The following is a 13,011-nucleotide window of genomic DNA, read 5'->3' on the forward strand; positions in this document are numbered from 1 at the left end:
AGGCCAAGGAATTGTTTGTGGACTTCAGGAAGGCAAAATCAATAGAGAATACTCCCCAGTCCTCATCAATGGATCAGCCATGGAAAGGGTGAGCAGTGTCCAGTTCCTCGATGTCAACACCACTGAAGATCTGTCATGGGCCCTACATATTGATGCAATTACAAAGAAGGCACAACATCGGCTATGTTTCATTACGAGTTTATGGAGTCTTGGTATGTCATCAAAGACTCATGCAAGTTTTTACAAATGTATGTGGAGAGCACAGGATCAGAAAGTTGGAAATTCAGCCAGCTCCATCATGGGCACTAACCTAGTATCAAGGATATCTTCAAAAGGTGATGCTTCAGAAAGATGGTATCCATCATTAAGGAGTCCCATCACCCAGGATATGCCCTCTTCTCAGTGTTACCATCAAGGAGGAGGTACAGGAGGCTGAAGACACACACTCAGCATTTCAGGAACTGTTTCTTCCCATCTGTCATTACATTTCTCAATGGACAATAAACCCATCAACACTACCTCACTTTTTTTTGCTCTCTTTTTGCACTATTTATTTAATTTCTTTTTTAATATACACTTATTGTAATTTATTGCTTTTTTATTTTGTGTTACAATGTACTGCTGCTGTAAAAGAACAAATATCATGACCTTTGTCGGTGATATGAAACCTGATTCTGATTCTGATTCAGTGATTCGTTTCAGTTGCTTAAACTGTCAGTTGAAGGTGGAGGGGCAGGTAGTGTTGAGGAAGCAGAGAGGCTGCGGAGGGACTTTGACAGATTTGGAGAGGTGTCAGATGGAATACAGTGTCGGGAATTGTACGGTCATGCACTTTGGTAGAAGGATTAAGAACATAGATTATGTTCTAAATGGGAAAAAAAATCTGAAGTATAGGGGGATTTGGGAGTCCTCAAGCATTCCTGTAAGGTTAATTTGTAGATTGAATTGGTGGAGATGGGAGTGGATGGGATGTTCACATTAATTTCAAGAGGACTAGAACATAAAAACAAGAATGTAATGCTGCTGCTGTATAAATTACTGGTGAGGCCTCACTTGGAGTATTGTGATTAGTTTTGGGTCCCTTATTTAAGAAGGGATGTGCTGCCATTGGAGAGGGTTCAGAAGAGGTTTACAAGGATGATTGCTGGAATGAAAGAGTTATCATGTGAGTAGTGATTGATGTTTCTGGGCCTGAACTCAGAGGAATTTAGAAGAATGAGGGCGATCTCATTGAAACCTTTTGAAAGTTGAAAGGTCAAGATGGAGTGGATGTGATGAGGATGTTTGCTTTCGTGGGCGAATCGAGGACCAGAGGGCACAGCCTCAACAGAGAGGGATGTCCTTGATGGCTGAGGCTGAGTGACCTGGACAAGAAACGTAACTCAATAACTAATCATAGACGCAAAATTGGCATCTTTGAATGTGATCAATGTAAAGAGAACAGTGTGATGTGTCAACACCTTATAATAACTGGCCAAGGTCAAAGCTGATGTGAGTTTTTTACAGGAGTGTGGGCAAACACACTCTGCAACTACCAGAGTTGGTTGTGATGGTGGCCCCATGGTCTGTCTGTGTGTTTGGGGCAACGATTGTCATCCTTCTGCCCTGGGAATTCTGTTACAGGGTGACAACTACTCAATCACCCAAGTCAGAGAGGTGGTTGGAGTGTGGCTCCTTGTAGCATACATAATGTACTGAAACACTCTGCTCTGGTTAATGAACACGTACACCTCACCCGTGCGGAGCGAGCGGCTGGCCATCCTCGAGCCACTCCCGCCACTGCCGGTGACGTCACAGCTGGTCATTTTGGTTGGTGACATCATCGATGCAGCTGGTAGTGCCGACAACAGGCTGGACAGCACCTCCAGATTCCTGATGGAAACAGTTAAAATAGACAAGCTGCACAATGCCCTCAGCACCCCTTCAGAAGGATGGTGATGGTTTACTGACTGAGTTGTACTCGGCTACGTGGGACTGGAAGTGTGGAGTTTGCAAAGATTCAGCATGGCATCTAAAACTCTGACAAGCCTCTATAGATGTGTGGTGGAGGGTGTATTGACTGGTTGTTTCACAGCCTGGTCTGGAAACACCAATGCCTTTGAATGGTAAATCCTCCAAAAAGTATCAGATATGGTCCAGTCCATCATCAAGGAAAGCCCTCCCAACCACTGAGCACATCTACACAGAGTAATGTAGCAGCAAAGTAGCATTCATCATCAGGGACTCCCACCACCCAGGTTGTGCCCTCTTCTCACTGCTGTCATCAGGGAGAATTACAGGAGCCTCAGGACTGACATCACCAGGTTCAGGAACAGTTATTACTATTCAACCAATCAGGCTCTTGAACCAAAGGGGATAACTGCACTCAACTTCACTTGCCCCATTATTGAAGTGTTCCCACAACCAATGGACTTGCTTTCAAATAAAAACACAAAATATTGGCAGAACTCAGCAGGCCAGACAGCATCTATGGGAGGAGGTAGTGACGATGTTTCAGGCCGAAACCCTTCATCAGGAAGGGCTATCCTGGCTATGTTCTTAATCCTTCTACCAAAGTTGTGACTACCTCCTCCCATAGATGCTGTCTGGCCTGCTGAGTTCTGCCAGTATTTTGTGTTTTTATTTATTTCCAGCATCTGCAGATTCACTCATGTTGACTTGCTTTCAAAGACTGTTCATCTCATGTTCTTGATATTTATTCCTTATTTATTACTACTATTATTTGATTTGTATTTGCATAGTTTGGTGTCTTTTGCACATTCGATGGGGGTGGTCATTTCTGTTTCTCGCAGTTACCGTGAATGCCTGCAAGAGAATAAATCTTATTGTTGAATATGGTTACATATATGTACTTTGATAATAAATTTACTTTGTATTTCGAACTTTGAATAATTGCCTGGACTGGACTGAGAAGATAAAACTGAAATTGAGACTGTGGGGAGGGTGCTCCCTATTGATATCTGGGAAGAACCTGGTCAACAAGTGTGAGGTGCTCTCAGGCTGCTGTACTTGGTGCAAGCGTTGCCCATGTTCCGCTCCTCCATCTTGAGAATCACCCGAGCTGTTTTCAGGTTTATCTAGGGGTCTGAGATGGAGTGGGTGAGGCGTAGATCACAACACACAAATCCCTGTATAACGGGCGCAAAATTTTACCAAATGTGTCCCTCACCCTGATTACCAACTTCATGTGTGGCTGCATCAGGCTGTGTGTGGAACCTAAATACATGGGCACCAAGTACCACCATGTGCCGAGGTTCTGCCTGTCCCCTGTGTTGCAAGGTGTTGAAACTGAGGGATGTTCCTGAAAAAGAGATGAATGAACCCCAGAGGAATCTGAAGGTGAGGCAATTCAACTTTCTGGGAGACGGAGATAGAGAATTTTGAAGCCAGTGAATTGCCAGTTTTGGAGCCAGTGTAGATCAGAAGCACTGGGATCTGGCTTGAACAGGTATAGTGTGAGAGTGTTAGATCAGCCAAAGGGATGAGGGGTTTGAGGTGGGAGGCTGGGCCAGAAAGAATTTCCACAATAGTCTAGTCCGGAAGACAAGTTCATGTAACCCCAGTAAAGAGTGGCTCAATATCTATTCAGTAGTATGTTCTCATTTGCTGTAGATTCACAAAGTTCTCTGTTTAAGTGTTTCACAACCACCACATTTTAAACGAGTACAATTATTTTTATTAACAGATAAAGTGAAAGAAGAGGTTGGTCTCCTTGGCTCATCAGTTTTACGGGATCCTGAACTCAAAGTTGATCCCAGCAAGAGTGAAATAGTTTGGACCTTCATCGGCAGGAGCATTTTGCATCATGTCCCAGGTTACAGCTTAGTGGAACTGAGTGACCAGGTCAAGTTTCGTCTGCACTTTAATACTTCTAAAGGTGCTCTGACTGTGAATGGATCAGAACATGGTGACCAAGGAGATTACACCTTCACTGTGGATGGAGAAGAGTTGAGAATAATATAACTACAGCTTGTTGGTAGGTCGCTTTATGTTTCATAGAACATAGAACAGGACAATCCAGTTCAGGCCATTTGGCCCACAATGATATGCTCACCTCTTAACCTATTCCAAGATAAATTGAACCCTTCTCTCCCTCATAGACATCCATTTTTCTTTCATCTGTGTTTATTCAGGATGTGATTGGGTACAGAATTCGCCATAGTTTTTGTGGTTGTATTTTCCAGTCGAGACTAAGTTGGGCACCTCAGGGGGCAGAATAAACACTGAGGTAGCAGATATTGAATGCAGCCATCATTCAACCCCCCCATCACTGTGATGTACCTGCCATCCCAAGGAGGAGCCCGTTCGGGATTTGATCCAACATTCATTGCCGCACTGGTGGGATGAGAGAAGAAGAACTGTTTGTCAAACCTGAGGCTTGGGTTTTCTGTTGGAGAGAACAGAAGGAAATGGTTGTGAAGTGGAAGTGTGGATGGATGGAAAAGGTAGAGAAATGGAAAAAGTAGCAAGAGAAGGGATGGGAGGGGAGGGAGATGCAAAATGCATTAGATTAGTGTAGGAAATGGGGAAAGGGGTGTGACATGATGATGAAAGAAACTTCAGTAACAATGATAATAAGTTAAAGATGATGAAATTTATTTATAGAACACTTTTCACACAGATGATGTAGTTCAAAGTTGTTTGCATTGGGATAAAAGTACAAATGTGAAAAATAAAATAAAAATAAATGTAAATAAAAGACAAACCGATGTTCTTTGAAAGCAAGGTTAATTAACTAGATCTTAAGCTCTCATTTATAAGTGTCAACTGTGTCTGTATCCCTTGTAGTTTTAGATAAGGAATTGCACCATTTAGGAGTGTAGTTCAATAAAACTGACCTGCTTATTTTCTTCTGAGGGAGGTTTTTTTTTAATTTAAGAGACCGGTGGCAGGAAACTTGAGAGCCTGAGCAGGATAATGAAAGGAAAGTAGTCGGGGTTGTCCCCTTAGTCCTTTATTATTTAATTTGGCTTTAGAATAATAAAAGCTCTAGAGTGAATAAACTTTTATTGCAAAAATCAAAAAAAGATGGAGGACTGGCTTTACCAAACTTTAGATTTTATTATTGGGCAATTAATATTCATTATATTACTTTTTGGATTTATGATATAGACGACCAAGATCGCCCTTCATGGTTACAGTTGAAGGAAAATTCAGTAATGGGGTATTCGTTAGCTTCTTTATTCGGAGCTCCTCTTCTGTTTTCGCTCTCCAGAATAGGTAGACAAGCTCTCAACACTATTGTTAAACATACTTTAAAAATTTGGTTTCAATTTCGCAGATTTTTTGAATGAAATTATTTTTTACTTTCTAGTAATATTTATTCTAATTTCTTTTTTAAACCATCAACTTTGGATAAGGCTTATTTAACATGGAAAATTAAGGGAATAAAAACTTCTTTAGATTTGTTTTTACAAGGCTGTTTAATGTCTTTTTCACAGTTAATGGATAAATATGATATCTCTAATACACATTTTTTCAGATATTTACAGGTTAGGAATTTTTTACGTGATTTTTTACCGAATTACCCCTTGGCCTGCTCTTTGAATTTGGCTTATGTTATTTTTCAGTTTAAACCTTTTCAAAAACGATTAATAGCTATAATTTATAAACAGTTAATGAATGCTCGCATGTCGCCTAATGATAGGGTTCAACGCACCTGGGAAGTAGAACTTCAACATTCACTTTCAGATAATCAATGGAGTAAAATTTATTATTTAGTCAATAATTCATCTATCTGCACAAGCCATATCTTAATTCAGTTTAAGATAGTACACAGGGCCCATATGTCCAAAGATAAATTGGCGCATATTTTTCCTAATATAAGCACTATTTGTGACAGATGTAATGCGGAAGTGGCTACTCTAACTCATATGTTTTGGTCAGGTGTAAGTTTAAATAATTTTTGGAGGGATGTGTTTGGAATATTATCTAAAGTTATAGATATGGATGTTCAACCTAATCCATTTACAGCAATTTTTGGGATTATTCCAGAGAAAGCAAGCAAAGTGTCTGCTTCCGCCCAACATGTGATAGCTTTTTCAACTTTACTGGCTAGGAGAGCTATTTTGCTACACTGGAAAGAATCTAATCCGCCTACTGTTTTTTATTGGCTCTCCTCCATCATGTCATGTCTAAGCTTGGAGAAAATTAGAAGCCGGACATTTGATACATCCTTTAATTTTGAACAAGTCTGGCAACCCTTTATTCAATATTTTCACATGATTTAATTTATTTTTATTTATTTGTTTTTCTTTATTCTCTTTGGGGAAAATCCTTATCCATGAAGGTTCGGAGATGACTGGAAGGATGTGTTTTTTTTTCTCTCTCTTTTTTTTCTAATTTTATCCTCAATTGGACTGCCCAATCTTTCTTTTTGTTTCTTTCTCTTTTTTTTGTTTCAGGTTAGTTAGTGGGTTTTTTTTTCTTTATCAATAAAATTTCCAATCTTTTTTTATGATTGCTATGAGGAGTTGTAGTTTTTTTTACCATTGTATATATAACAGCATAATATTTTACCTATTTGATTTTGACATTATACACTTTCTGTTTTTATTATTGCTGTTTATATGTCTTTTATATTATCTACTTGTTAAACTCCTCTTCTGATTTGTATATTCTTTATTTGAAAATCAATAAAAAAGATTGAAAAATGAAAATGAAATGAAAGGAAAGTGATTCTGTGATGTACTCTGGTCACAAACCATTAAGAATTTTAAAAACAGGGAAGACAAGTTTAATATTAATTTTAAAAGATGCAGAAAGCTCCTGGAACTGCCAAATTCTACCCCACCAAATTTTTATTGGCATGTTTATGTGGGATAAAGCCATTCTCTGCAGTGTGAAGTCAACAATGTATTGTAATAAACTTCTCGATTCTGTTTGGTAATTCCAGGCACTGAGATAAGGACTAGAATTTTGGGAAACTGACCAGGGAGGGAGATGGAGGATATAAAAAGAATTAAGATAGGTATCTCTGTCTCTGTTTATGTTTTTGAAATCCATACAATGCTGACAACATTAATCTTGTTGTTTAAACCCTGCTTCTGACATAAACATTCACCCTCTGTAGAAGGTGATCAATGAGAAATATTTTGAGCCTGGCTGATAAACAGGCAACAAACCTATGGATGTTCTCTGAAATAATAAGACCAGAATCTTATTTAAAAGGCTGAGATGTCAGGGTATCGATCTTCCCTGTGTAGATGGGTCACTGGTGGGTTAAAATGCACTAATGGAGTGTGAGGGAGGGGTAATTCCACAGCCTATTAAATGTACACATTCTCCTTCCTCCTAAGGTGCCGAGTCTGATGGTTTCCACGGCAGTGCCTGTTTCATTGATTTCAGTGTCTGTTCCTCATTTCAAAAGTCAGTAAAGCATTTCCATGTGTGAGGCTGCTCAGTCCGACTGGGAAAACAGCAAGAGTTCTTGGAGCTGGTGGTAATTCTGGGATGAAAGGTGTGATGAATCAACATATAGGAGGGAGACTGAATATCTGTCTGAGTGGTGCCACAGCAATAACCTCTTCCTCAATGTCAGCAAGACCAAGGACCTGATTACTGACTTCAGGAGGAAACCAGAGGTCCATGAGCCAATCCCATCAGAGGATCAGAGTCGGAGAGGGTCGGCAACTTTAAATTCCTTGGTGTTATCATTTCAGAGGAATTGTGCTGGGTGCAGCAGTTAAGAGCAAAATGAAGAAAGCACAGCAGTGCCTCTACTTCCTTAGAAATTTGTGGAGATTTGGCATGACACCTGAAAATCTGACAGACCTCTGTAGATGTGTTGTGGAGAGTATATTGACTGGCTGCATCATAGCCTGGTATGGAACCACCATTGCCCTTCAACAGAAAATCCTACAAGAAGTAGTGGATATGGCCCAGTCCATCATGGGTAAAACCCTCTCCACCATTGAGCACATCTACATGGAGAGTTGTTGCTGGAAAGCAGCCTCCATCATCAGGGACCCCCACCACCCAGGTCATGCTCTCTTCTCATTGCTGCTATCAGGATGAAGGAATGGGAGCCTTAGGATGCACACCACTGCATTCAGAAACAGGTTTAACCCCTCAACAATCAGACTCTTGAATCAAAGCGGAGTGAGTGGGAAGATGGATGATTGGGAAGCTTTTAAAATCCAACAAAAGGCAACTGAAAAGCTATATGAAGGGAAAAGATGAAATATGAGAGCAGACTAGCCAATAATATAAAGCAGGATACCAAAAGCTTTTTCAGTTCTAGAAAGAGTAAAAGGGAGGTGAGAGTTGATATTGGTCCACTGGAAAGTGATGCCCGTGAAGTAGAAATGGGAGACAAAGAAATGGCAGTGTCATAAGGGGGGTGTTGGGAATGGACCCAAATGCAGGACTCAGACACAGAAGTACTAGGAACAGGACAGGACAAAACTAAAGGACGGGACAGATCGCAGACTAGGCTAGGGATCTCAAGGCTTGGGGTCTCGAGGCTTGGGTTCTTGGAGCTTGGGGCTTGAAGCTTGTGTTCTTGGAGTTTGAGGCTTGAGGCTTGGGTTCTTGGAGCTTGGGTTTGAGGCTTGCATAACTCGGAGGCTGGAGCTTGGAGGCAGACTCAGAACTGTACATCAACATAGAGCCGGGACTTATCCTTTGACAAGCCGGGACTCAACTTTCACTCCACACCAAGGTGGGGCAGGACCATCCGTCGGGTAACGGCAGAACAGCCTGACTTACCCCACAGAGGCGAGGACAAGACAAGACAGATTCCCCCCTGCAGGGCAATGGCAGAGCGGCCTGACTTACCCCATGGGGCGAGGACAGGAAGAGACAAATACCGAAGAACAACAGACAGTTCCATCTCTGCATCAGGGTTGTTCTGAGTCGCTGTTACGGCCAGCAACCTTGGCTGGCTACGGAAACAGCTGGATCCCTACCTAGCGCGGAGTGGCTGACGGCCACCCAGCTGGCCCGGGAAATGGCCGAATCCATACAGCAACGACAGCTCTGACTACTGACAGCAAGGCTCCAAGAAGCCATGGTTCTCCAACGCAGCCTAAAGATGGCAAGTGGCCGTTCTAGCCTTCCACCGGCCATTTGCTCCCAGAGAATCTTGACAAGACAACCCCGGGACCACATATTCCCAGCCCCAAGATGAGCATCAGGTGCTTATGGTTAAGTCCAACCGAAACAAGAGACGGCCGGAGGACCTGGAGTCCTCCGTGAACCGGAATGCAGACTTCAGACCAGACCATGACAGGCAGATGAAATTAATGGGTACTTTGTTTCTGTCTTCACTGTGGAAGACACTAGCAGTGTGCCAGAGGCCCTTGAGTGCCATTAATATTACAAAGGAAAAAGTGCGTGACAAAGTGAAAGGTCTTAAGGTGGATAAGTCACCTGGACCAGATGAACTACATCCCAGAGTCCTGAGAGAGGTTGCTGAAGAGATAACAGATGATGCATTGGTCATGATCTTTCAAGAATCGCTTGATTCTGGCATGGTCCCAGAGGATCAGAAGATTGCAAATGTCACTCCACTCTTTAAGACCATGAGATATAGGAGCAGAAGTAGGCCATTTGGCCCCTCGAGTCTGCTCTGCCATTCAATCATGTGCTGATACAATTTGTCCAGTCATTCCCACTCCCTGTCTTCTCCCCATACCCTTCGATGCCTTGACTAATAAAGAATCTATCTATCTCTGCCTTAAATATACCCATTGACTTGGCCTCCACAGTTGCTCGTAGCACAAAATTCTACAGATTTACAACTCTCTGACTAAAATAATTTCTCCGCATCGCTGATCTAAATGGACATCCTTCAAACCTGAAGTCCTGCCCTTTGTCCTAGACTCCCCTACCATGGGAAATAACTTCGCCATATCTAATCTGTTCAGGTCTTTTAACATTTGGAATGTTTCTATGAGATCCCCCTTCATTCTCCTGAAGTCCAGGGAATACAACCCAAGAACTGCCAGATGTTTCTCATACAGTAACCCTTTCATTCCTGGAATCATTCTCGTGAATCTTCTCTGAACCTTCTCCAATGTCAGTATATCCTTTCTAAAATAAGGAGCCCGAAACTGCACACAATACTCCCAAGTGTCAAATCATGACTGCCTTATAGAGCCTCAACATCAAATCCCTGCTCTTACATTCTATACCTCTAGAAATCAATGCCAATATTGCATTCATTTTCTTCACCACCGACTCAACCTGGAGGTTAACCTTTAGGGTATCCTGCATAAGAACTCCCAAGTCCCTTTGTTTCTCTGCATTTTGAATTCTCTCCCCATCTAAATAATAGTCCGCCCGTTTATTTCGTCCACCAAAATTGATGATCATACACTTTCCAACATTGTATTTCATTTGCCACTTCTTTGCCCATTCCCCTAAACTATCTAAGTTTCTCTGCAGGCTCTCTGTTTCCTCAATACTACCGGCTTTTCAACCCATCTTTGTACCACCGGCAAATTTAACCAGAAATCCATTATCCCATTGTCCAAATCATTGACGTACATGGTAAAAAGCAGCAGTCCCAACACCGACCCCTGTGGAACTTCACTGGTAACCGCAGCCAGTCAGAATAAGATCCCTTTATTCCCACTCTCCATTTTCGGCCGATCAGCCAATGCTCCACCCATGCCAGTAACTTCCCTGTAATTCCATGGGATACTATCTTGCTCAGCAGCTTCATGTGCGCACCTTGTCAAAGGCCTTCTGAAAATGCAAATACACCAAAGCCACTGCATCTCCTTTGTTTACCTTGCTTGTAATTTCCTCAGAGAATTGCAGTAGGTTTGTCGGGCAGGATTTTTCTTTCAGAAAACCATGCTGGCTTTTGTCTGTCTTGTCATGTGCCTCCAGATACTCTGTAATCTCATCCCTAACAATTGATTCCAACAACTTCCCAACCACTGATGTCAGAGTAACAGGTCTATAGTTTACATTCTGCTGCCTGCCACCCTTCTTAAATAGCGGAGTAACATTTGCAATTTTCAAGTCATCCAGTACGATGCCAGAATCTATCGATTCCATCAGGTGCAGGAGTTCTATCCACCCTCAGACCATTAAGCTTCCTGAGCACCTTCTCAGTTGTAATTTTCACTGCACATACTTCACTTCCCTAATACTCTTGAATGTCCGGTACACTGCAGATGTCTTCCACTGTGAAGACCGATGCAAAATATGCATTCAGTTCCTCTGCCATCTCAGCGTCTCTCCTTACAATACTTCCAGGGTCATTTTCTAATGGTCCTATATCTCCCCTCGACTCCCCTTTACCCTACTATATATTTTAAAAAGCTTTTAGTATCTTCTTTGATATTAGTCCCCAGCTTGCTTCATAATTCATCTTTTCCTTCCTAATGACCTTCTTAGTTTCCTTCCTCAAGTTTTTAAGAGCTTCCCAATCCTCTATCTTCCCACTAGCTTTGGCTTCCTTGTATGCCCTCTCTTTTGCTTTTACTTTGGCTCTGACTTCACTTGTCAGCTACGGTAGTGTCCTTCATCCATTCTTAGTTGGAATGTATCTGCCTTGCACTTCCCTCATTTTTCACAGAAACTCCAGCTATTGCTGCTCTGCTGTCCTTTGTGCTAGTGTCCCTTTCCAGTCAATTTTGGCCAGTTCCCCATAAGAAGGGAGGAAGAAAGCAAGAGAAAGGATATTGTAGTCCAGTTTGCCTAACCCCAGTGGTTGGGACATATTGGAGTCTATTATTAAGGATGAGGTTTCAAGGTTTTTGGAGACTAATGGTAAAATAAGTCAAAGTCAGCATGGTTTCTGTGAAGGGAAATCTTCCCTGACAATTTTTTTAGAGTTCTTCGAGGAAGTAACATGCAATGTGGACAAAGGAGAAGCAGTGGATGTCACTTGCTTGGATTTTAAGAAGGCATTTGATAAGCAACCACAAATGAGGCTATTTAACACGATAAAATCCTATGGTGTTACAGACAGATTCAGCAATGGATAGCCGAATGGCTGGCAGGCAGCAGGCAGCGAGTGGGGAGAAAGGGGCCTTTTCTGATTGGCTGCCGGTGTTGAGTGGTTTTCCTGTGGGGGGGGGGTCGGTATTGGGATCGCTACTTTTCACATTGTTTGTCAGTGCTTTAGGTAGTGGAATTGACGGCTTTGTGACAAAGTCTGCAGATGATACGAAGATAGTTGGAGGGGTAGATAGTGCTGATGAAGCAATGTGATTGCAGCAGGACTTTGACAATTGGAAGAATGGGCAAAAAAGTGGCAGATGGAATACAGTGTTGAGAAATATAAGATAATGCATTTTGGTAAAAGGAACAATAGTGCGGAAAAGGTTCAAACATCACTTCCTGAGCCACTCATTCATCTGTACCATCATCCTATTCCTGCTCTGACTGGCACGACTATGAACTTGCAAATGAACATCTAAAACAGAGATGAAACTACTTTGAGTTTTTTTGCTTCCACAGCTCTGAAGAAGATTGTTTGAAATCTTTGAATATTTTTGAGGCAGAAGTAGATAAATCCTGGATAAGCAGAGAGGTGAACTGTTATCTTGGGAGATGGGAATATCTACCATCAGGTTAGCTGTGATCTTGTGCAAAGACAGAGCAGTGTTGCAGGGTTAAATGGCTTTTATTTCCATTGTTGTGCATATATTTGGTGTGTAGAGCCAACTGTGCTTTCATTCCTTTGTACACATCTGGTGAAAAGTCACATGGTAAGATTGCATTCTACATCAGGATAGGAACATCATAGTCTCATAATCTCTCCTTTAGATGAGCTGTCAGAAGGTTCCATATTTACCAATATTGAACCACTGGGGGTTTCACGGTCGAGCTCACCTGTGATGTCTTTGGAGATTCGAATGTGTATCAGTGGCAAAAGAATGGAGGGGAAATCTCCTAGCATCACCAACTAACAGATGAAAACCGAACATTTGTTATCCCAAGCGCTTCATCTGAAGACTGTGGAGTGTACACCTGCATCACAACCAATCCTGTCAGCTCCATCCAGACAAACTACAAGGTGAGCTTCTTTTGTGAATGACATTTTGCTGT

Source organism: Hemitrygon akajei, chromosome 13 (genome assembly GCF_048418815.1).
Source record: "Hemitrygon akajei chromosome 13, sHemAka1.3, whole genome shotgun sequence".
In the NCBI taxonomy this organism is placed as follows: Eukaryota; Metazoa; Chordata; class Chondrichthyes; order Myliobatiformes; family Dasyatidae; genus Hemitrygon; species Hemitrygon akajei.